General features: G+C 46.3%; 1 protein-coding gene and 1 long non-coding RNA gene across 3 annotated transcripts in view; one reads left to right on the top strand and one right to left on the bottom strand.

Annotated features, from left to right (window-relative positions):
• The window catches only part of SCFD2 (sec1 family domain containing 2), a 399088-nt gene that overhangs the window by 44205 nt on the left and 328761 nt on the right, over positions 1 to 26122 (bottom strand). The gene's annotated exons all lie outside the window — the stretch shown is intronic.
• Positions 17602 to 22906, top strand: LOC113598658 (uncharacterized). Its single transcript, XR_003419315.2, has 3 exons — positions 17602 to 19683; positions 21177 to 21299; positions 22262 to 22906. It is a non-coding gene; the product is annotated as an uncharacterized LOC113598658 (long non-coding RNA).

The raw sequence follows: 26122 nt of genomic DNA, 5'->3' as shown, positions 1-26122 counted from the left end.
ACTGAAACGAGGAAACAGCCACTACTGTTCTGAAACATTTCCTCTAAGATGCCTCCGAAAAACCTCTCCAAGGCAGCTCTTCTAACTGCCCTAGCTCTACTATCATAGTTGCTTTATCTTCAGATTATGTGGTCACAGAGGGAGGCACCAAGGACTTTGTAAAAACTGTAGTGATACTGTATCATATTAAGTAATAGGATTTCATATGTGGGTAATACATTCCCCTATTAAATCGAGCCAAATCACCTTGGACAAATAGATCCTGAAGTTCAGCATTCAGAGTAACTGAAATACCATGTTTGAGGCTATTTCTTCAAAAAGGCAGGCATTGATTTTTTTTTTTAATGTTTATTTTTGTGAGAGAGAGACAGACAGACAAAGGGTGAGTGAGTGGGGGGGGGGGGGGCAGAGAGCGAGGGAGACACAGAATCCGAAGCAGGCTCCAGGCTCTGAGCTGTCAGCACAGAGCCCGCCCGACACGGGGCTCGAACTCATGGATCACAAGATCATGACCTGAGCCGAAGTCGTAGGCTCAACCAACTGAGCCACCCAGATACCCCCCCGTTTTTTTAATGTTTATTTTTGAGAGAGAGAGAGAGAGACAGACAGACAAAGTGCGAGTGGCGGAGGTGCAGAGAGAGAGGGAGGGCAGGCATTGAGTTTTGATCAGTTATATAATCTCCTGTTATTGGAACATCAGATCTCTCTCCTGTCATTTCGACTCCGGGCCCCTTTTCCAGGAATGAGACCTGTCCACAAGTGCGGGAAGTGCCCACAGAGCCACTCACACCAGAGCTCGTGTTCACAAACCCTCCTGTTCCCAAGGAGCACATGGGCTCCTGAGAGTGATCGCAGACAAGTGCACGAACCAGCATGTCTCAATACAAGCATTTCCCAACAGGCTCATCGTTTTCACCCTGTTGAATCCATTCTACTGAATTATAAACTTGCCATTTCTACTCGAAGTCCCCTCTGAAAGTGCTGACATTTCTGGTGGTTTTGAATAGCTCGATAAACTTACGATGGGGAAAATTTGATCTGCTTCATTGATTTTTCTTTGCATGGGGAAAGACGGCCATCGTTTTATTTTAGCAGGGGACTGTGCAGTTTCAGAACCAATGGTCCAATCTGACATTTCAGAAAGAAAGGGAAATAGAAGCCCAGATGCTCCTTCCACGGATAGTTGTTCCAGGACCTGCCGGAGGCCATCTGTCCCCCAAGACGTGTGTCTGACGTGCTACCACCTGAAGCCAGCCCTGTACCCGTGACCCTCCCTCTTCCTCAGTGTTGGGGGGCCAGGCCCAGAGCTCCACCCAGAAGATCGCTCAGAAGGCTTCCTGGAGGTACAGGCCAAGAAGGAAGCTGGGAGACACCACACCGAGCTATACTATTTCTGCTCCTTTCAGAATCTTGGCCCAGGTCCAGTCTTGTCGCTGGTTTTAAAAATAGTACCGAAGGTTCCTTGCCCATGAGGGAGTTTTTAAAAGACAAAGTTGTACTTTATTTTAGAAATGCCAAAAAAACTGACAGTGTGGGAACAACATGAGGTCATTTCTGGCTGGGATGGGTCACTGGGAAACGCATTCTTACCCAAGTTACAATGGCTAAATCACTCAGGGTTCGGCTTGTCTGCTAATCACACAAACCCGTGCTATGGCTAATTGTCCATGTGTAGAAAAGGATGGAATCAAAAGTCGAACTCACGGCACATTTAAAAGCCTCTCAAATTACTGTCTGCCTCTTGTTCTCATAGTCATTCAGAGGAGCTTTTTAAAAACCGAAGTCTTTTCTTTTCCATTGTGTTTCTTGAACTCCAGCCTTGCTGAGCTTGCTATCATGAGATCTGGAGGTATGGAGGAACATTAATGTTGTTTTTTTTTTAATTTATATTTTGGGGGAAGACTAGGTGGTTAATAATACGGATCATTTTCTGATCTATTTGAGAAATAGGGAAGAATAAAAGGGAAGCTTACTGGCCTAAAATTTCTTTTATCCCTTTTGTTTCTTAAAAGAATAAAAGAACAAATGGAGTTTATTTTTCTTCCAGTAGCAGACAGATCAAATGAGCCCTCTCCTTTCCCCCTCCCCCAACACACAAAATCCCTCTGCCTCAATCTAAGCTTCCCCTGCACCTGCTGTTGTAAATCTCCACTGAACCGAGCCAGCAGCACCACGCCTGAAATTTAAGCTCCCATTAAATGAGGCCTCTGATCTATCACTTTTCTGTACTTTGTTTCGGAGGCAGTGTGGATTAGTGTGTGGGTTAGCCATGCCTGAGTCAGAGACAGGGCGAAGTCCAGAGAGGGCTGCCTGGGGGCCCGGGGCAGGAGGGGGAAGGGGAAAAGGACCGTGTTTCCTTCATCTCTCTTTGAGGCAAGGAGGAACCGTGAGGGTGGACCCCAGAGAACGCATGCAGAGAACTCAGGCAAGTGTACAGGAGGATGTCTGCCTCCTGCAACTCAGGGCTCGGGTCACACTGAAGTTGGAGGGAGCCTGGAAGGGGCAGGAGGGAAGGCGGCTGCTCTCCCTGCCTCCTCCCTGCCTATGCTTAACCAACTGAGCCACCCAGGTGCTCCACAAGTGTGTGTATATATATATATAATATATATCCACACACACACATACATATATTTACCCAGAGGATGGGGCCAGGCTGTCCCATCCTGGAGTGGGCCGTACAAAGCCTTCTAGTTGCTTTGTATGAGTCCCCACCCCAGTCCAGATTTAGGCTCCTACCGTGTCTCTCAGTCATCCCATTCAGCCTCTGATGGAGACAGCTCAGGTGGATTGCATGTCTACAGGGTGACAAAAATGATCACAAAGTCTTAGGGTTTCTAGACTTTCACTTGCTTGTAGGTAGGGACATTCCTGAGCCCACAGCTGTGTTAGCGGTGACTCCATACCCACCACGTGTCATGGAGGGGGAGTGAGTGGGAGCTCTTTCCCCGGAAGGGTGGGGAGGGGGAGGGGTCGGAGAGCTGGTGAGCTCCCTGATCTGAAGGCAGAATTTATACATTTCACAGCGGGGCGTCTCCGCTTCCTCAGCTCAGAAAGGGCAAGGGAGCTGGGAGTTAGCTTAGGAATAAAAACTCCCAAATGGTTACAGTTTCTTTTGGGCTTCCACTGGGGAAACAAAAACCAATCAACCCAGATTGTCCAGGCTGATAACACTGCATTCACACGCCACCCCACAACTGCCGTCCTTTCCACGCCAATCCTGGCCTCTTGTTTGTTAACAAACAAACAAAACAAAACCGCGTGGATAGCTCAGATCCAGGTTTAATGAACAGTGGCGCTGCCACAAAGGCTTTTTTGTAAGCTCGTAAAACGAGACGGTTCTCAGAACTCAACAGGTTTGGCGCCTCATGCGGAGTCAGGTGCCCAGGAGGTGGCTAGTAAATGCACCACGAGGCTACATCCAGACCGTGGGAGTCTTCTGAAGCAAACAACCAAGCCAAAACGCCATGGAAAATTGTTGGCTGTAGCTTTGGGCATTACGTTTGCAGGGGCAAGGATGGCAGTCTGCTCTGCGGGCTGTGAAAAGCCTCAGGGCCCCTTCTAGGGAGGGGGCAGCGGCTCCTTGAAATGGCCACTCTAGGGCCTTCTGCACAGCCTGGCACAGTCCTCCTGGCACGGAGCTCTCACTGGGTGCTCCACAGGGTACACGCATCGTCCCTGCCCACTTCACAGAAGTCATGTTAAGAGAAATGTACAAGGATAGAAGTTCCAAGGGCGGTCACAGTTACACTGTTTATAGTAGTGGAAAATTGAAATGAAGCATCTAACAATATGAGGATAAAAACTAATGTGATTGATCTATTTACGGATAAAGGAAGATTCCCATACCGGATTGGTAAGTGATAAGAGTAGGTTTCTGAACAGTCGGTACAGCATATATGCAATATAATCTATATACTATCATATACCTAGATATGTCCATATACATACACGTAGGCACACATGTATATACACAAATATATATACACGTGCATGCATATAAATACACACAAGAATATACATATATTCTTATTTAAAAAACTTTTTTTAATGTTTTCATTTATTTTTGAGAGAGAGAGAGAGAGAGAGACTAGTACTAGTCTCTCTCAGAGTACTAGTGAGGGATGGGCAGAGAGAAGGGCAGACACAGAATCCCAAGCAGGCTCCAGGCTCCGAGCTGTCAGCACAGAGCCCGACGCGGGGCTCAAACTCACGGACTGTGAGATCATGACCTGAGCTGAAGTCGGACGCTTAACCGACTGAGCCACCCAGGTGCTCCACGAGTATATATATAATATATATGCACACACACACATACATATATCCATACATGCATACATATACCCAACACACATACATACATCCACACACAAGTATGTATATAAACGTGGATACATATATGCATAGGTATACATATATATACACACATGCATACACACAGACAGGTATATCTATACACATGCACACATAATTGCACACACAAGTATACACGCACACGTGCATACAAACACAAGTGTATGTGTATATGCACATGTATATATGCACATATGTATGCACACAAATCTATGTACACCTGGCTATGTACATGTGGCTGGTCTGGCTGGAGAACTTTAATTTTTAATTTGTACTTCCTTTCAATTAATTTAATTGCTAACTGTGGCGAGTGGCTACTGTATTGGACAGCACAGCTCTAGACTATAAGCCCAATAAGGACAAAGATCTTTGTTGTAATTATGGATATATTTGAAGCTCCTAAAATCATGTTTGTGCCTGCCATGTGGTAGGTGCTCTATAAACAGCTGTTGGATGTTAGGAGTTGTTATCTATAGAATTATGAGAGACTTCAACTTTTCACTTTATGTACTTCTGTATCATTTTGATTTTTCAAATAAGCACGTACTTTAAGCTTCACATTAGCAAAACGATAAAGGTATTCCCATTCGGAAAAGCAGCACACATCCTTTTCTTTTCCTTGGCTGCCCCAAATGCCTCTCCCTTTGGCTGGCGAGGAAGAAGGCTGGCCCCTGGGCAGCGGTGAAATTTATTCTTGGCTCCTTGAACTGACCTTCTCCAAATGCACATGCCTGAGTGCCACAGTCCCACCCGCCTAACCTCGTCCCCTTGCCGCTGATTCATGGCAGAAATCACACACTCAATCTTACTTTTCAACCTTCAACACAGTCTTCAGGGTTTCCTTATCTCTGACGAGGTCAGCAGCAGAGTGTGTATTTCTAGTGGGGAAGAAAACCTGACAGACAAGACTGACTCTGCCATTAAATGCGGGCTCAGGCGCATTCTTCCTTGTTATTTACAAGCTCAGCCATAGCCCTGATTTAGACAACCTTTCTGTCAATGGGCATCTTAGAAAAAGACCCTAAGATCGCTCTTTTCTTCCCCCTGGGCACCGTCAGGTCTCCTTGCCTTTCTGGGTCCTGCCAAGTCCCACTCAGTTCCCTCCACAAGCCGTGGGAGTGCCACTGCCTGGCTTCCCACGCCAGGCGCCTCCAGCCCACGTCCTATCGGTTCTTCTGCAGAGTCTGACTTTGAAAGTGATTCAAGGCCACTCCGCTCCTCTGCCTCCTTCAGCTCACAGACACTGGGTCTGCTGAGTCTGTGCTTCTCGAACGTCAGCCGACCCTTCGTCACCTTCACTTCTGCAGCTTCTACGTGCTGCCTGTTCAGTATCCACGGCCTTTTCCTGTGAGCTAACTTCAAACCAACTTCTTTATTAGTTCTCTGGCAGCTGACCTGATGTGCTAATACTTATTTTAACATGCATCAGAAAACACATAACTGTGAAAACGAAAACGTTCCTCTGCATCTGCCTGAATTCCTCTTGCAGACCGCCAGTGCACCCCTTGGATACCCAGCCCCAGGACGTTCTTCTCACGTGGGTCAGGAGCACGCGTCCTTCCATAAGACGTCCCTGTGCTACTCAGTGGCAGGGTCCTCTCCCCTGTGAGTGCTGCGTGTGGGAAATCTAGAGTGCGCCAACGGTGATGAGGTGGCTCCCAGGTGCCAGGGACTGCGCTGACGACAACGGGAGTAGGTGTCATCATGCTCACCGTTCAGATGACGGAATGGAAGCTGTGGTGGCTTGTTTGGCGAGTAACCCACAAAGGAGCTGGGAAAGAGCCTCGTGGTTTCCGAAGTCCATGGAGGCAGGTGCCTTACAGAATGGTTCTGCTTTCCTGTCTCCTTCATGACCCCCCCGACCCTCGAAATGCACCTTTGTGCAAACCTGCTTTGTTCCAGATGAGCCCCATTAGGGCTGTCGCTGTGTTATAGCACTGTGACCAAGCCCATGCCTCCCCCGCCCACTTGCCCTTCTCGTGCCCCAGCAGACCTCAAGCTTGGGGACCTTGCACATTCTTTCGCCTCCACCTGCTCTGGTCTTCACCACACATTAGGTCTCTGTTTTAAACAGCATTTCCTTGGGCCACCTGGGTGGCTCAGTCGGTTAAGTGTCTGACTCTGGCTCAGGTCACCATCTCACGATTTGTGAGTCCGAGCCCCACGTCAGGCTTGCTGTTGTCAGTGCAGAGCCTAATTCCGATCCTCCGCCCCCCTCGCTCCCTGCCGCTCCCTGCCCCTCCCTGCCCCTCCCGCATGTTCTCTCTCTCAAAATTAGATAAACATTAAAAATAAGTAAGTAAATAGCATCTCCTCAAAGAAGGCTTTCCTGATCTCCCCATCTATATCAGGTTTACTTTTAGTCTCTCTTAAAGCACTTTATCAACATTTATAAATACATACACATTCATTTCCTTGTTTGTTCTTTCTCCCTCCTTCCCTCCCTTCCTCTTCCCTTTCCTCTCCTCCTTCTTTCCAGTCAATAAACACCTACTGAGTGCTAACTAGGGACTCAAGATTCAGTGTCTGTTCTCATAGAGCCTACATTTCAATGGGGGAGACAGACAATATATGAGTAACAAAGCATAATGTGTCATTAGAGGTAAGTGCTCAGAAGGAAAACGGAGCCAGGAGCTATTCTGGACATGGTCAAGAACGGCTTCTTGGAAGAGGTCGCATTTTAGCAGACACCTTTCTGAAGTGAGTGGGCAGGTACCTGGGAAAGAGCTTTCTAAGCAGAGAAGCGGCAAGTGCAGAAGGCAGAAAGGTGCTTGGGACGCTTCAGAGAACCAGAAAGCTGAGTGGCTGGAGTGGAGTAGTAAGAGGAAAAGGGAGGTGGAGGAAGTCAGAGAAAGGTCTGGCAGGCAGAGCCAGATCCTGTGTGGCCTTCTACAGAGTCCACAGCGGAAGGGGGAAGAGGAGAGAGCACACACACAGATGAAGATTGGAAAGGAAGGTGTGTGTGTGTGTGTGTGTGTGCGCGCGCGCGCGCGCGCATGCACACGCTGATGAGTGGATTTGGGTGAAATGTGTGGGTCTGGGAGAGCAGAGGTCATCTGGAAGGGGGGCTGGTTGGGGGTAGAGAGCACATAAGCTTTGAAGTTCACATGCCCAAACATTTTCAGTGTCTCCCCATCCCTTCCTGACAGTAAGAACACAGGAAACTCAGTAGGGCAAAAAGCTACATTAAATAACATCACAACCATCCAGATCGTCATTAGCGTGACTTCATTGTCACCAGCCTCTGCTGTGAGAGGTGCGATATTGTAACGCCAGCATCATCAATTGAGGGTATGAAGAGAAGTCAGCAAAACTCGAGAGTGGCTTCGTGGCCAAAATTTGTTTGAGTGAGTTAGCAAGTGAAGGGGAAATTCAAACCCTCAGTCGGCGAGGTCAGGGCCTGGTTCTAACTGAAAGTTCAAGGTTGGTCAAGATAGTTTAAAGAGAAGGGAGTTCTCTTATTATCCAAGAAAGGAATCAAGGATTAGGCTGGTGTTTAAATTCCATGAGGGTAGAGCCCATTCACTGATTCACTCAGTAAATATTTACTGAGTGCCTGGTACGTGGTTGTTCTACACATGGGATACAATAGCAAACAAAATATAAAAATTTCTGCCTGCATCAAACTTCCTTTGCATTGCTCCACTGTGCCTAAAAATGATGATGATATTTAATATTTATCAAGCACTTACTTAGTGTATGCCAAGTACTATTCTAAGTACTCTATGTAGTAATTGATTTAATCCTCAGAACTATCCTATGAGGTATGTGTTATCATCATCCCCATTTCACAGGTGAGAAAAGAGGCACAGAGAGTTGAGTAACTTGCCCAAGGCCACATAGACAATGGCAGAATCATAATTTGAACCCGGGCAGTCCAGATCCAGAGCCTAGATGTTGCATTTTTACCAGAGCAAGCAATCAATAAACAACTGAGTGATTATGATAAAAAAAAATGCAGTATAAACATAGTAAAATAATCCAAAGTTAAGCAAGTAGCCAGGAGAAAGGTCATTTTAAATTACGACAAGCTTAGATTCCAGTTTATTTGGAAAGAAATGTGCTTTTATTACTTCCAAGTGCATATTGACACTAGGGCTGATTGGTAATCTACTAACAAGCAGCTTGCTCGCTGCCTGTTGTGATGAATATTTAAGACTGGATTGCAACTCAGTGCCTGTACTAATAATGAACACTTAATATCCTTCAAGTAATTTGTTCTCTCAAGAAGGCCTTACAGTCGCCATTACAATCTTACTGATTCATTTGCTTACTTATTCATTTGCTCTGAAGTCCTCACTCTCAATCTACGTCAAGGTCATTGTAATTTAAAGTCAACTCACCTTAGATTTTTTGGGGGTAGTCTCTGGTGTTCAACAATATACCAACCAGTTCTCCTCTGTCTGGCGTGTGGTAGGATTACATGCTTTCCTAGGTGAGATGGGGCCATAGGATTCACTTTGGGCCCTAGAATATGAGTGGCAGAAAACGTGCTGCTTCTGAGCAGAAGCCTTTAAAAGCCAGCATGGGGGCACCTGGATGGCTCAGTCGGTTAAGCATCCGACTTCGGCTCAGGTCATGATCTTATGCTGCGTGGGTTTGAGCCCCACATCAGGCTCTGCACCGTTAGTGCAGAGCCTGCTTTGGATACTTTGTCTTCCTCTCTTTCTTCCCTCCCCCCACCTCTCTCTCAAATAAACATAAAAACAAACAAAAAAAACCCCTATAAAGCCAGTATGTAATTTACCACTGCCCCTTCTTTGGTGATCAAGGAAGACTGTGTCAAGAGGAGGTCTTTGGCTGTCTGGCAGAGCCCCCATGAACCTGATGTGGACATAAAGCCCAAAGAAGAAACTAACCATTGTTATTTGGAGCCACGGAGATATTTGGGGTTATATATTTGAGATATATTTTGAGATATTTGAGATATTTTTAGCTCAACCTAACTGATTCAAATACCAAGCCTCCAAATTTTGAGTGAAAAAGGAAAATGAATAAAAAAAGCTACCTAGCCGATTAGAAGGGAAATGAAATCAAACACAGATCATTACTGTAGATTTGATATTTGCATGTTATCACAATAATCATCTTGGCAACACTGAGAAGTAAGTATTACTTTTGTTTTGCATATTTGGGTGGGCAGCAGAGAAGGGAAAGCAAATGAGAGATAACGGCCATACAAAGAAGTATCATCAGCATAATTCTAGTCTTGCTCAGATTTGCACACAATTGGCATGAATATGCCATAGGCCTCTTCCCGGCATGCGCAATCATGGCGGCACATGGCCACTGGCTGATGACATCAAAGGCATCCTTGAGAGCCGAGAGAGGCAGCTCTGCCTTCCTGATAACCATAGTCCCCCACCCAGCTGGCTCAGGAATGCAAACCCAAGCAGGCGACACACATTCCCAGGGGTGGCTGGCAGCCCAACTCAGGATGACCGAGGGCAAGGGGCTCTCTCTGGTCTTCCCTGCTCATCTGCGACACTTGGTCATACTCATCAGCCATGTACAGTGCCTGGCAGGCAATAGTCACTCAGTGTTGACCAGTCACCTCACAGAGAATGAACAGACGCTGTGGAGGCAAAGAGGCCTTTAAGGAAACTGAGAGGCCACTGAGGAACAACAGCACTCGACAACGAGTAACGGACCTCAGATTCGCTCAGGCTCCTTCTGACTATCTCAGCAACACAGGGCTGAACTCTGAGCTTCAGAAGGAGACCTCTCCCATTTGGAAATTTGGAAATAAGTGGCTCTCCCGGGTGGATGTGTCAGGGTAGAGACTGCTAGGCCACAGTCCAGGCCCATGGGATTTCGGGAGAGAAACAAATCCTATTGTGGAAGTTCACGGTATAGTCTCTGACTTTGGGCAATTCAAAAATCCAGCTATAGAAGGTTTAGCACATCAAATAGGAGACTAAAGATAATCTGGAAGGGCTCTTACAATGTGGAGATTCTAACTGCAGTTAGAAAGAGGCATGTAGCTGAAAGAAGAAACATGAAGCTCTGTTTCATGTTTAAATTTCAGAAGGCCACCTTAGTGTCCCTAAGCCTTATGATCTCTGAGGGCGGGCGGCAGTCTGTCCTGAGGCCACAGGCAAGAGGCTTCTTGTTGTAGGACCAAAGACTAAGGAGGAGAAACAAACTGATAGAAAATTGGGGAGGAAAGGGGGTTTCAAACGGTGGAAAGAGACATGTCGCTCTATGGGAAGGGGCGGGGGGATGAGCACGTTCTATAGAGCTTCAGGCATGCTCTTCCCTCTGTTAGAAACATCCTTCAGGATCCTGTGCCTGGTTAACTAGGTTTCTCTTTGATGTGCTGGCTCGAACGTCACCTTTCCCAGGCAGTCTCCCTTAATTCCCCCCCAGGCCCCAGACTGCAGTTTTATAACCTGGGTGCTGAGACCCTCTCTCCCAGCCCATGAACGGCACTTCTAAATCCTGGCTTTTTTTTCTTTTCTTTTTCCCTGCAGAAGTGAGAGGTAGCCTCACACCCCTTCTTATTAGCACAGTCCCAGAAAGCTACTTCCAGCTGATCAAATTAAACACATATTTACGGAGAACTTACTATGAACTAGGTGCAGTTTCCAGGAGATGCATTTATGAATAAGCACAACACTCCTGCTTCATCGAGTATGCTTTCATTCTAGTTAAGTCTTCTTACGTTCCAATTAAGGAGATAGACTGTAAACAAATAGACCCACAACAAATGTTTGGATGTAATAAATGCTATGAGCACAACAAAGCAGCGTATGGCAGATAGGGTGGGTTGCTTTTCTGACATCTCTCCCGGCTTCTTTTGGTGGGCTTTCTGTGTAGGAGAGGCTGGAAAACGAAATGTTTCACTTCTCAGGGCTCCTTTCCCACTCGCTTACATGCTATTCTACGGTAGATCAAAGCTCCCAGAAACAGCACATCAGAACATCATCCCATTGTGTTGAACCCAACTGTTTCCATCATTGGACATGGAGCTTCTAGAAGTCAGGCACTCACATTGGTTTATCTGGCACACAGGAGGCACATGCCAAATGCTTGCAGAATAAATGGCTCCATATGAGACGTGCTGCCTGGCTTAAACAGAAGACCTGCTCTAGTAGGGGTGAGGGCAATTCAGAAAGTTAGGTCATGAGAACAAGTTACCCACTGGACGGTGAATGGTAGGAGGCCATGTTAACACTGTAGATTAAAGAGAAGCCACTGCTGGTAATTCGGCAGGGGGGAGAGTTTGATGAAAATAGGATGTGACAGGAAATATTTTCTAGTGTCCCTGTGTGTAAGGACTAGAGTGCACAGGAGGTGGAGGTGAAGGGTTAAACTATTGGCTCAATAAATAAATAACAAATAAATAAATATACACAAATAAAATACTGATTCTAGATAGTAGAAAGTTGGTAGCCAGAGAGAAAGGAAAGTGGAGAGCAGACACTGCAGAAGATTGGCAAAAAGACTGGCTTCTGAACTAACTCCCTAAGCGGCAGGCGGGACGTGAGCCCTGACGGAGAAGTGAGAAAGTGTATTCTACTTTGAAGGAAGCGGGGAGCTCTGAATCGAGAGCTAATGCTATCCGAGAGTTGCAGGGAGCTGATGTGGAGAGATACGAGCATCTTGGCTGGGCGTGCCGCATTAGGAGGGGAGGGCTCATGTGGCCGTTGGGAGCATGGGCTCCGGAAAGAGGGAGACCGGTGTGATTCCTGGTTCCATCAAGCACTAGCAAGCGTGAGCCTGGACAATTCACCTAACTTCTAGGGGGCTTCAGCAATCAAACACGAGTGATCCCAGGGCCTCCTTCAGAGGGTTGTTGAGGGGAATAAATGAGCGAATACATGGAAGGTTTTGAAAGAGTGCCTGATGTTCGACGAAAGGCAGCTATCGCTATTACTGCCTTCAAGCGGTACTCAGTGAGCGTCAGGGTGAGTGGTACAGAAGGGAGAGGGCTGCAGTCCAGGGATGAAGCGTCTCACCCTCCTGAATACTACTCAAAATAAGTGAGCCAGTGGTTTGGCCTTGGAGATATTTTAGCTCTCCCGAGCATTTTCATACGAGAGCATTCCTCATCAGAATAAGATGTGCCTGTATAACACAGCTTACACACAGCTGAGGATACGGCTCACGTAAATCTACCAAGGAAGGGGAAAGCCGAAAAATAAAAGCGTGAAGCAGAAGGGAATTTGGCGTTATTTGAATTTGAGATTACCCTGCTGCTGCTAAAGAAAATCTTCTAAAATAGTAAAGAATAATGAAAAGCAAATGAAGAGTAGCTCAGTGATTAAAGATGCTGCTCCTAACACGAGAAGGCAGCCTGCCGCCCCAGCTTCCCTGGCAGTGATCTAGAGTATGCCTGACGGTGTGCTGAATTCTAAACATCTGATACGACAGAAACCAAGTTAGTCACTCACAGTTTTCTTAAAAAAAAAAAAAAAAAAAAAAAAAAGCGCCCTGTTGAACGCAGGCATTGGGTTTATTCACCAGCCCAAACCTGGTGTAACGGGGCTGGGATGAAGAAGTCCCTGAGCTCACAGTGCAATGGCTCTGGCGGTCCACCTCATCTCCCCTGATCTTTCCAACCCTTCGGGGTGCCTAAAATAGAACGACAGGGAGGGGTGAATTCAGGTCCACTGCACACCTTTATTTTTAGCCTATTCAGAACATTTTATTTACCAAACAAGACGACGGAAAGGAGAGCTTAAACGTAAAAGCTCCAGGATGTCAAAATGTCAGTGGTGCGGACAATTATTCAGCAGATAAACCTTAGAAACGGATAAGGACGATGCGCACTAAAAATATTCCGAAAGCACGTGATTGAGCGGTTGCACTTGCCATTTTAAACACATTCTGTCTCCCTGGTTGTGTCTGCATTAATTAAGCATAAGACCTCTCAGTACTTCGTTTGTCAGTTGAGACCAAGACTGAGAATTCTTTTATTTCTTTATTCACATCAATGATATATTACTATTTATCTCATTTTTAAAAGATCATAGGCTGCAACAATGTTATAGAATTCAACACCCAGGAGGATAGCGGGGGGGGGGGGGGGGGGGGTGGGTAGGGGGGTCGGGGCAGGGGCAGGGGGGGGGAGGACATTGAAAATGATACTGTTTTATAAAAACCGTGTCTTGAAAATGTTCAGCTTCCTCTCGTGCCACATATATCTAGAATTTAAGAGTAGAGCCTTGACAAATAGGTTTAAACTCTGAAGGAAGAGACCATAAAGCAAAAAGAATAACACCGACCTGTATTTTTCCTGTCTTTCAGAGTCCCTTTCAGAGAACCGTGCAACACAAAGAAATAGATGCTATGACTCTTCTGTAAAACAAAGCCTAATTGCCCGTATCTGTTGTTCTAATGACACATTTCTCATCTGAACTTTGCTCTCAGTGACAGTTTGTCGGCCTTACTTCTCATGGGTCTTAATCATTATCAAAGGGCTATTTCAGCTCCTTCGAGACACAGTTTCGTTGGTTAGCTGGGTTCTGTCAGCTTGATCAGACACATCCCTCCGGGGATGTGAGGTGAGGTAACTTCCAGGTCAACTGTCCCCCTGCCCACGTCCCTTCCGACGGTTAATCACTGTCTTGCGCGACCCAAAGGTGATCCGACCTTTGAGACGATTATTTAATGTGTGAAATATGATTAGATTAATAGCACGGAATATTACGCAGCCATTAAAAATATAGTGAGGCTGGTGTGCCAGGGTGGCTCAGGCGGTTAAGCGTCCGACTTCGGCTCAGGTCATGATCTCACGGCTCATGAGTTCAAGCCCCGTGTCGGGCTCTGTGCTGACAGCTCAGAGCCTGGAGCCTGCTTTGGATTCTGTGTCTCTCTCTCACTCTGCCCCCTCCCACCTCATGCTCTGTTTTTCTCTCTCAACAATAAAAAAGTATTTTTTAAAAAAGGTGTAAAAAATGCATAGAGTGAGGCAGATCTATATGTGGTGACCTGGAAAGAACTCTAAGACATATTAAGTGGAAAAAGAAAGTTGCAGAACAATATGTAAGCTATAATATCATATGCTTAAAAAGCCTATATACTTCTTGGTATATGTTTGCACATATATTTATATGTGAATACTTAGAAATGGGTGTGGAAGATTGTATCCAAACTGATGACAAGGGCTGCTCATGGAAAGTCGAATGGAATTAGATAAAAGGTCATCAAGAGGAATGGCTACTTTTATCTGTATTGTTTAACTTTTGTTCAATGAGACTGTATTCATATATTACAGTGTTATGAATTTTATTTAATTATACATTTGACTTACCTGTCTTTACAGAACTAAAAGTCTAGCCCAGAAAAATCTGGTTGCCACCTTATTTCTATAGCCTGAGCCCCCATTTAAGATTTTCTTTATGGGGCATCTGGGTGGCTCAGTTGGTTAAGCATCCGACTTCAGCTCAGGTCATGATCTCACTGTTGGTGGGTTCGAGCCCCGTGTCGGGCTCTGTGCTACAGCTCCGGGCCCGGAGCCTACTTCGGATTCTGTGTCTCCCTCGCTCTCTGCCCCTCCCCCACTCGCACTCTGTCTCTTGAAAATAAATAAATGTTAAAACAATTTTTTTAAAAAGATTTTCTTTCCTTAAATCCTTCCCCCGCCCCACATACATTTGGAACTTAAGCAAAATTATCCTGGATCCTTGTCATGGAAATAAATATGAGGATGTAACGCAGAGCTTTTCATAAATGTTTCTTTTTTCATCTTAGTATTAATCCATGAGAAAATGAGTTGTGTTTCTGCTAAAGTCAAGGGCAAAAATCTCAAATCCAAAAACACCACCACTAATAAACAAAACCAAGGGGACAGGATTCCTTATCAACAAAAGTCAGAGCTCCTAATAGAACATGGCGTTCTCACAGGCTTCAGTAATCACATATTCCTGGGCATATTTTCCAAGAAATGTAAAACTATACAAATTTCAAATGGAGTGATTCCTTTGTGGCTTTAAATTTAATTCTCTCGCTCTCTCTTTTTTTCCCCCAACCTTTCACTTATAGAAAGACTCATGAGAATTATAATATTCTTTTTTCCCTTTTCAAGAAGGAAGAATGAGTTTGGAATTTATGCATCCAGTATTTTTTTATCCTATTCTTCTCTTATTCTTAAACTAACTGGATTTTAAAAACAAATGCTTCATCCTTTTAAATCATCTTCCAGATCTAATAGTTTAAGGAGAAAATAAAAGCATGTGGATTTTGGAATTTGGATGTTGAATTTTATTTAATTATACATTTAATTTATCTTTCTTTACAGAACTAAAAGCCTAACTCAGAAAAATCTGATCGTCTCCTTATTTGTATAGCCTGAGCCCCCACTTAAGATTTTCTTTCTTAGGGGTGCCTGGGTGGGTCAGTTGGTTACGCATCTGACTTTGGCTCAGGTCATGATCTCGCAGCTCGTGAGTTTGAGCCCCGCGTGGGGCTCTGTGCTGACAGCTCAGATCCTGGATCCTGCTTCAGATTCTGTGTCTCCCTCTCTCTCTGCCCCTCCTCCACTCACACTCTGTCTGTCTGTCTCTCTCAAAAATAAACATTAAAAAAATTAAAAAAAAAAGATTTTCTTTCCTTAAATTCTCTTTCCCCCTCAACATATACATTCGGAACTCAGGCAAAATTGAATTTGGAATAGTGGAATCCTTTACTTGTAAGAAGTTGAGAGAATAAGAAACTCACTTTAAAAGCATAGACAATTGTCACAAATGGCCTACTGAGTCTCCTGGGGTAGGACCTGGGGATCCGCACTTTTAGCCATAGTAGGTTCTGATGGTCAGCTGGGTCCATTCTCCTTCTTGGTATAAAATGCATCTTTCAAAGCCATCATGATCACTTGTGGATACCACAGGTTTATCTCAGAAAGATTCCCCAAATGCCCTCACAATCTCATAGCAAAATATTAAAAATTTTTCCTTTTAAAAAATAAATATATTCCATTGTGTACTTTCAGAAGAATTGGAAACACTATGTTTCAAATTAACAAAGGCTCTAGTATTCCAACTCCAGAAAGGTTGGGAGTATCTGTCTCCCTTGCTTCTAAAAAACATGTTCGGTGTCCAAACCTCAAACTCATTACTCTTTTTTGAACACAGAGAGGGGAGTATTACGATTCTCATGATAACTGGAACTACAAATGATTTACTGTGACAGTGACCGTGACGGAAGTCATGAGCCATCAGTTTCCATCCCCACCCTTAGAAATATTATATGTGCTTTTGTAGTTTAATGTAATAAGGCTACTTATTTTATTTTCTTGCAAAATCTTAAGATCAAAAGGAATAGGCTGTCATCCTTTAAAAAGCCCCATGTAACAGTACGAGAGACTTCCAGAAGAGAGGATTAGCGTTCCTGTTCTTCAGAATTCAGAGATTGTTTTTCTTTGTAGCTTAGGTATTTATGGTAAGAGAGCTGGAAGGGACAGGAAGTACTCATCAGACAGGAAAGAGTAATAATCTTTGGAAAGCAATTGGCTGGAACATGGGAAACTCAGCAGGCTTGAAGACACCTTCTTGTTTCTCAGTATTCTCTTCTGCATCTCTGTCTTGCTGGCAGAGTTTCCAGCCTGTGAGGACTACTCACCGTGCCCTGGTGTATATGAATGCTCTCAGGCAGGCCGTGACGGGAGGCCAGTTATCAGATGGACCCTTGTACTGTTCTCACATGCTCTCTTTTCCCTAGTTACATATATTTGATCACTCAGCTAGAAAAAAACATCTTGGCAAATTGCACTAGAATAATCATTTCCCGCCTTGGCTCACCGTGGACAAAAAACAGTATCTGTTGTAATGCACCCAAAGTTCAGTCGAGGGTGGCCATTTGGAAAGGACTCTCTATTCACAGGGAAACTGCCAGACAGAAGCCGGGTGCCATCGTATTATTCAGAACGAGCTCTGGTCTTCATGTACCTGTGGCAGATCAGACTCGAGTTCCATTAGGGATTAAGACCGTAAAACTAGCACTTCTCTGCAAATCAGTCTGTTAACTCAGCACACCTTCAGTGAAAACCACAAAAGTGAGGGCGTCTGCGTATGTGAAATTTTTTTTTTAATTTTTTTTTTAACATTTATTTATTTTTGAGACAGAGAGAGACAGAGCATGAACGGGGGAGGGGCAGAGAGAGAGGGAGACACAGAATTGGAAACAGGCTCCAGGCTCTGAGCGGTCAGCACAGAGCCTGACGCGGGGCTCGAACTCACGGACCGTGAGATCGTGACCTGAGCCGAAGTTGGACGCTCAACCGACCGAGCCACCCAGGTGCCCCGTGTATGTGAAATTTAACAATCTGATTCTACAACTTCTATGGGAAAGCAAAGGGTTAAGAGAACCAAGACAAATTGGAAGACTAACAAGGCTCCTTATACATGCATAGTAACTTAGACAGTGTGGCCCTGGTGCAGGGATGGACAGAAGGATGAAATAAAACAGAGTGTCACTAACAGTGCCACGTGGGTACTGAAAACAGTGCCACATGCCCCAAAAAGATGATGCTGAAATCTAGTGGAGAAGGAATGAACTACTCACAGTGGTGTTTGGATGTAATCAATATAAACTTTGATCCCTAGCATAAATTGTATGGAAAAAAAACAAATCCCAGGGTATTAAAAGGCCTAAATATGAAAAACCACAATTTTCACATCTTTAGAAAAACCAAAAGCTCCTATAAGCAAGGTGAAGAGACAAGCCTGAAGCTAGTGGAGGATATTTGTAACATATAAAACCAGGAAAGGATTACATGGACAAATGAAGAAAGCGATAAGAAAATCGATGGGAAAAAGGCAAACAAGCATGTCGAAAAATAGGCAAAGGCTCTGAACAAATCACAGAAGGCAAATCACAGAAGAAAATCGCGGGAAGGACAAGCATATATATGTGACTTGCTGCGTAATCAGGGAAAGGAGAAGACAGAGACTTAAAAGTCTGGTACCAGCCAGGTCCATCAGGGAAGCCACATCAGAGGCTGTGCAATGCCATACACACAACGGAGAGATCAGAGGAAGTCGGTGCCTCGAATACAGCAGGTGCTCCGGACATGCGCTCTCTTCCCCTCATGGCTCGGGCTCCTGCCTCCCTAGGACTCTCACGTGGCCCATCCTCTCTAAAACATAGAACCCACGACAGAGGCAGCCGCAGTGCCACGGAGGAAGGGGGGGGCTTTCAGTCAGAGGACCCGGACTTATTGTGGACCTCTGCACAGGTTCTTTGACTCTGCATCGGTTTCCTCTTCTGCAGAGAGATAACTACAGCGACCTTGACGTGACCCCGCTGATGCCAACGGGCCAGTGAAGCTGCAGCTTAAACTGGACAGAGGCACACAAAGGGGAGTCAGCACTAATGCCCCACTGCTGGGGGTCACGTGCCAGGTCTCTTCATTGCAATCAATGGTTCTCGCCCAGAAAGAGCATCAGCCTTTCCAACTCCTGCTTGCGTGGAGGAATCAGGACCCCGCCAGCGCAAGCAACCAATAGGAGAAAATGGCGGCTCTATTCTTTTTTCCTGCCAGTGTGTAACCTTCATGGGGGTGGACAGGCTAGATTTCAAACAAGGGGCAGGTTGACTCTTCCTCTGTGTCTATTTCCAGAGCTGTAATGTACACTCTCTTTCTCCCACATCCTGCCTTCTATTTTCTTCCCTCTGCAAGGCACTTTTAATACCGATTTATTAAAAAACAGGCAATTTAAGATCCGGCTTAAAAAGAGTCTCTTGCATCATTAGGCTGAGTTAAAATTCCGAGCACAAAGGCTTCTGGAGGAGAAACACAGGACACGCAGCCAGGAGGCTGGACTTTGCTAGATGTTGCTGAGCCAACAGCTGCCCATGGGACCCGAGGCAAAGCCACATGACCTCTTTGGGGCCCCACCTTCTCATCCTAAGTTCTTATAGGACATGAAAAGACCCTCAGAACACTAGTTCACTCTGCACACACACATTTATATTTAACACTCACATTTATATGTTTATGTTTTAACACTGGGGTGGGATCTTTTCCAATATGTACATTATGAAACTCTGGCTCAGGTTTCAGAGCCAAGGAGCCCTGGAACCACCCAGGACCGCTCTTTCTGGGTGCACTGTCCTCATCCCCAGCTGTTTCCAAAATCAGTCACTTTCCCTTTTGATGTCTGGGACCCATTACTTTCATTTTTGACTTAACCAACAGGTGTTCTCAGACTCTTTTCGTGATGGGCTGTCTTCCCTCGGGGTTCCAGGCAGATGGAATTTTTCTTAAATGATTACCGAGGGGCACAGAGAAATATATTTTCCCGGCTCCCCCGGCTCCGCTGTTGGAACTGCAGTCTGTTGCGACCACCCTGACTTCTCGACATTTCCTGCTTCTTGGAAGATGCAGGGGTACGTGGGCAAACCATAAGAGCCAGACCTAAATAGTCCATGGAAACAATGAAAGTACAACTCTTTCATCCTTTGGTGTAGGGCCTAAATATGCCAGGTCTGTGCCACCAAAATGTCAGCTTGGGCAAGATGTCTTTGAACTTTGGTGCAGAATCCAGGAGGGCAGTGGGAAGTCCAGCTTCTGGGGAGAGTCTCACACTGGGCAGGTGTAGTCTGGCAATTGCAGCAGGCTCTCGAATGTGCTCTGTGAAGCTGAGTGTGAGTCTGCTCTGGGCAGAAGTGGGGGCCTCAACAAATATATCTGTACACCCAATGGGATGGCAGACACCAGTGGACAGGATATGGGACAAGACTGAAAATGGCCCTAGATAGATTACATACGGGGACAAAAGAAGTGAGTTACCCCTGAGAGTGCCATTAGCATGGCAAGAGAATATTTTAAATATTAATGGGTCATACACGTGCACAAAATCACATTTCTTTTGACTCTACACTCCGTCTCCTCTTAGTCAGCTGGGTTGAGCTTTGGAAGTTAGGCCTGAAGATACTCAGGGGACGGAAAATGGCAGAGGTAGGCTTCCAGCTCCCAAGGCTGCAGAAGGGTCCCTGGGAAAGAGTGAGAGAACCTTGGACACATTTGTGGGTTTACAGAACGTCACCTCCTGAGTGGAGCCCAAGAAAGCAGAGGACCCAGAGCAGAAATGGCTACGTCATGTGCCAGGCGAGGTCACAAGAGTTTTCCCCGGCCCAGCACTGCATGCGGCCCAGAGTGGCATGGCTATAGATGACGCTTCCAACAGACTCGTAGAGGTCTTTGGGCCCTTGCTCAAGGGCACAGAAAGCTTCCCAACAGCCACCTGCCAGAACCTTGTGGACTGACAGTGGGTGGGGATGCAGCGATGGGGGGGGGGGGGGGCGGGCTGAAGGATGTTGCTGGGGGATGCCTTCGGGGACAGAGAGGACCTGTAGAACAGGTACCAGCTCCTTAGAGCCTCGGCCCCCAGAACTTAGACATGGCATGGCCGGACAGTAAGTTTCCGCCACTAGGGGAATGGGGGCGCAGTGCAAATCAAAAGTTAGAGAAAAAGTTGTGTGGTTGCATTGGGTATATCCCTAAACGTTTATCCTGAGATTGGCGCCCACTATGCGGGTAAAGATCAACCCGGAAGAGATGAGTCTAGTTTATGACTAAATCATTCTAAGAGGTGGCTTTATTCCCTTCCTTTCTGCCTTCTCTCCCTGACCCGCCAGACAGCCAGGTACTCTGCTGAATTCTAGCAATGCTTTTTTTTTTTTTTTTTTTTTTTTTAACTCCAAGCCCCTGTTTTCTACCATCAAGATTGGGTAATTTAGCTAGGAGGGGGAGGGGCCCTCTTGACGTTAGGAGAGGCCACATGACTGTTTTTTGCCAATATGCTATGCGAAGGGAGACTCCTAGAGCTTGTGTGGACTTCCAGCTCAGCTCTGGTCCTTCCTCCCCATCATGTCCACAGAGGCCTCCTCCTTCCAGGGGTGTAGCTTCAAGACGTCTGAGCCTCCGTCAGCCTGGGTCTTTGACGAGACGTGTGGAAGAGTGACGCCACCAAGCCACACTGAACGTGTGACAGGGGCAGGAAGTGAGTTCCTAACTGAATTACCTCTCTGAACTCTGGGGTCATTTGTTCCCACAGCAAAACAGAACACCCTGAAGGTCGGCGATAATGATGATGGACGAGAAGGGGGAGTTGGGTTTTTTAAAAACGCATTCCGACGCCGTTCAGAAAAGAAGGCTCTCTGCGCCCAGGTGGCCAGTGTTTCGAGAACAACCTCCTGGAAGAGACGGTGGGGTGACAGGCAGTAGTGTGGTAGCTGTACAGAGAGTAACTAGACGTGGGTTCGGGAGCCAGGTTGGTAAAAAGAAGCCTTAACTGGGGGCAGGAAAGAGCAGGAAGGCAGGGAGGCCACACCTCCACTTCCTGTCAGCCTCCCTGAGTAAAGGCCCAAAGTTGCTCCCTACCCCCACCCCCCACCCCCTACCCCAGGCCTTCCCATGTGGGGCCCAGCCGGTAACACACCACAGCCAGGGATCTCTCTGGGGGGCAATCTAAAGGTAGCTGCTTTCCAGTCCGCAGCCCCCCTGGGGTCTACTCCAAAGGAACGCCTTGCTTCAGACTTAGTGCCTTTGAAGGCTAACAACCTTGTGAGAGAAACAAAGCAAAGAAGCAAACAAGGCCAGGTTAATCCTCCTCTGGAATGAAGTTTATCTTCTCCTCCCCCTCCCAAATACTAACTGTAGACTTTAAAATATTTCCATTATTAGTGCAACAGCTAATTTTAAAGTATCGTCTGAAGTAAGCAGTAACCACATATGGGCACCATCTAAGTGAACCAAGCATTAGGGAGCTGCTGCACAGATTGCTAAAGGTATTTTTCTTTCCTGATACGCACCTCATGATTTAGTGTGGAGCAGGAAGGTCTACAGCTTTACAATCTGTTAGTGATAAGGGGGACACATGCTGGAAACAGGTCCATTAGAAAAATGGCAATCCTTCCATTCCCTAAAACGTTACTTACATTCTCCCCCACTTTTTGTCCCCAGATAAGAACAGAAATCTTCGTGTGACCTAACTAGTCCCTGGGAAAGTCATCAAATAGCAGGCAACCAATGATAAAATGACGACTGGCATCTTGAAATCTAGTAAAAGTTTCTGTTTAGTAGCCATAGAAAAACAGAAAAGTGTTTACCACCCTGCAAGGTCCCACAGGACCAGAACGTACTCGGCTGGTTAGGTCGACTCTAAAAGCCTGTTGGAAAAGTACCACGAGCACAAGTAACAGGAACAACTACAACAGCTACCTCATCTGAGTGCTCGGAGAGCGCCAGGACCCGCCATCTCCTTCAAACTTCACAAGGAACCTTGGAGGGAGTTATTATTACAATTGTCCCCATCTGACAAATGAAAATCTCTAAAAGCAGTCATTTCACTGTAATAGTTTACAACAACAGAGTGGGAGAGAATGTGCATCTAGGTTGGTTTGTTTCACACCCTATAGTCCTGGTGTCAGTTTACGCCAATGACCATGACTTGAGTATCAGGGCAGCCGGCCTAGAGTGGCACAGAAATGAAGGAAGGAAACCTCTAGTATGTCTACTATGTAAAGAAGTTCACGGACAGTGTTGGATGCCAGTCCTTCCAGGAATAAATACGTCCAATCTTTCTAAAAATAAAAAAATAGAAGCTCAGAGAGGGTGGATCACCTCACACAGTCCTAAGCGGTGGAGTGGGGGGGGGGGGGGTGCGGGGGGAGGGGTGGCTCACAGGTCTTCAACACTACCAGGTGAGTTCTGGGGAGACCCTCACACGGGATCACGGCCAATGCTGGTCTGCAGATAAAAGTCACCTGCGTGACCTGGGGACGTCCTCATCCGGGAGACGGGGACGTGTGGGGGTGAATGAGGAGAGGAATATGGAAAGGCTCTGTGAAGTCTCAGGAACCACGCACATGAAGACAGGAAAGGGTGCGGGACGCAGGCAGTAAAATACCAACTAAAAACAAAAACCCGAAGTAGGTAATTCCTAATGGATTTATATCAGAGTTTGTTCAGAAAAACCACCTCAGGGGCACCTGGGTGGCCCAGTCAGGATCTCACGGGTTAGTGAGTTCAAGCCATCGTCAGGTTCTGTACGCCTCGTATTCTGTGTCTCCTTTTTCTCTCTGCCCCTCCCCCACTGTGGGTGCGCACACTCTCGCTCTCTCAAAAATAAATAAGCACTAATAAATAAATAAAAGAAAAACAGCTTCATCCAAGCCAACAACAATATCAGGATATCTAACAGCTGAAAAGCCTGGGCAGGAAGATTTAGCGAATAATAACAGTAGCGGTCAACGACAGACAGATGAGTACTGTCGACTAGTGACTAGTCAAACGTTCTGTAGTGTGGTCGTTTGATGACTCCCAGCCAAGCTGTCCGGGTTCAAATCCCAGTTCTGCTGCCTATTGGCTATGTAACTGTGGGCAAGCTCCCTTACCTCTCTGTGCCTCTGCCTCCTAATCTAATCGTAGATGGGGATGTTCTGGGGACCTATGCCTATGCCACCAGCTGGCGGGAGGATTTCGAGCATGAACACATGAGCAGTGCCTGGCATGGTAGGCCACCGTCTAATGTGAGCTGGTCTCATGTCTGTTCTTGGATCTTTTTTAAAAGTTTATTTAGTTTTGAGAGAGACAGAGACAGCAATGAGCAGGGGAGGGGCAGAGAGAGAGATGGAAGAGAGAGAATCTCACCAGGTCCCATGCTGTCAGCACAGAGACCAACCCAGGCTTGAACCCATGAACCATGAAATCATGACCTGAGCCAAAACCAAGAGCCCGATGCTTAACTGGCCGAGCCACCCGGGTGCCCCCATTCTTTGATCTTGACAGTTAAGCAGCTTTCTGTCACACTAAGGATATACCTCAGCGGAGGTACTCAGTGCAGGTGGCTATGGTCTGACTCCTATGGAAACTTACAGTTTTAGCCTAAACTTGAAAAAATTCAGTTGAACCATATGAAACTGCTGTTTTATAGGCAAAATGGGGGGGGGGGGATTGGCAGATTCATATACGACAACCTAATACATATGGGTAAACAGATCTAAGGCTCAGAAAGCAGCAAAAAAGAAAGAAAAAAGAAAAAAGGAACAAGCAGTCTAGTAAAAATCATAAAAGGAGAGTCTGAAGAAACGTAAATAAAATAACCGAGGCTTACACAGCTGCATTGGTATCAAAGAAGTGCATAAATTAAGTCCAGGATCTAATCATGTCCTTTAAACACAAACATTAGCTCAAGGGGCCGGTGGGTTTGCGGATGTACATATCTGACTAAGAAGTGGGAAGAGGAGGGATTTTTTTTTAGGGCCATAAAAGAGACACGGAAGGGGCTCTGTCTCCTCCCCTGAGGAGCCCGCTCCTATCTGCATGGTCACATACTCCTCTTTCATCTGCTGCTTTTCTTCCCCGCTCCTTTTGATCCACAAAAGAGAATCTCAACCCACCCTCTTCACCCACCTCTCCTGCTCCTGACGTCAAACCTTCTCCCACACTGTATGCTCTTCTGGAGACTTCCTCACTCCATCTGTCGGCTACTTGCCTCCCGCCCTCAAGGCTCACCTTCCACCCCCTCTCTCCCACAGAGGCAGCTCTGTTGAGGAGGAAGCAGTGAGCAGATACACGGCCAGGCCTTCCCTACTTAGCAGCTGGTGTTCAAGGATTTTCCCTTTGCACTTGTACTGGACGGCAGGGCGTAGGGTGGTGGGTGTCAACACAAGCAAGAGATCATGGCAGCATCTTTCTCTTCCTATACCCACTGGTCTTCTCATCGCCAGCTTTGCCACGTCCATTCCCAGAAACAAAATATATGGCCACCGTATAAGAAACCAGTTCCCACGGGCTCCATGTGAAACAACTATTATTATTATTGCTACTATTAAAAAATTTTTTTTAAATGCTTATTTATTTTGGGAAGACAGAGAGACAGAGTGCAAGCAGGGGAGGGGCAGAGAGAGAAGGAGACACAGAATCCGAAGCAGGCTCCAGTTTCCGAGCTGTCAGCCCAGAGCCCGACGCGGGGCTCGAGCCCACAAAGCGTGGGATCATGAGCCGGGTCGAAGTCGGACGCTTAACCGACTGAGCCACCCGGGCGCCCCTGTTGCTACTATTTTTGAATGATTACTAATGTGATAGAACCTATGCCAGGCCTTTGAAGTCTTTTAGAACATTCACTCTTCACAATGGCCCTGTAAAACAGGTGCTATTATCATATTATTATTCCCATTCTTCACATGTGGGAACTGAGCCACAGAAGGGTTAAGCGATCTGCTTAAGGGGCCATTGGTAGGTGACACAGCTGGGAGTCCACTGAAGCAGCTGGACTCCAGAGCCCCTGATCTCAGCCTTACTCTAAATACCATCGAGAATCGGTCTTGTTTGCCATAACCTTGTGGGATATTCATGAAAAGACTCTGGCAACAGAGTCCACTGCAATCCACCTCAAGATCTGGAATGGAAAACATAACATACTTCCATACCCAGAAGTAGAAAACCATACGCTCTTTCCATGATGGTACTTCAGGACAAAGGCAGTGGTCAACCATAATGATTTGGGGCTGAGAAAAATATTCCTTATATTGCCTGAAATAGGATGCTGTGTTCAAGGACAGGCAGCTATTTGGCTGCGGGAACACTTCCCAAGCATGGAAGATAAATGAGCATATCATCCTGGTGTCCCGCACTAGGTTCGGATACCTGCCGCTATGGTCAGCAACGCTATAGGGACTTCAGATTTGTTGGTGAAGTGAAGGTGATGGGGGGGCCCAGTCTCCTTCCTGGCCTCAAGGTCTCTGAGATATCATGAGGGCCCTTGGGATACACTTCTCCACAGCCAGAGTTCTGAGTCTGAAAGAAGCCCAAGACCATCTT

This window comes from Acinonyx jubatus, chromosome B1 (genome assembly GCF_027475565.1).
Source record: "Acinonyx jubatus isolate Ajub_Pintada_27869175 chromosome B1, VMU_Ajub_asm_v1.0, whole genome shotgun sequence".
In the NCBI taxonomy this organism is placed as follows: domain Eukaryota; kingdom Metazoa; phylum Chordata; class Mammalia; order Carnivora; family Felidae; genus Acinonyx; species Acinonyx jubatus.
The sequence above is the reverse complement of the archived record's forward strand: the minus strand, read 5'-3'. Positions and strand labels throughout refer to the sequence as shown.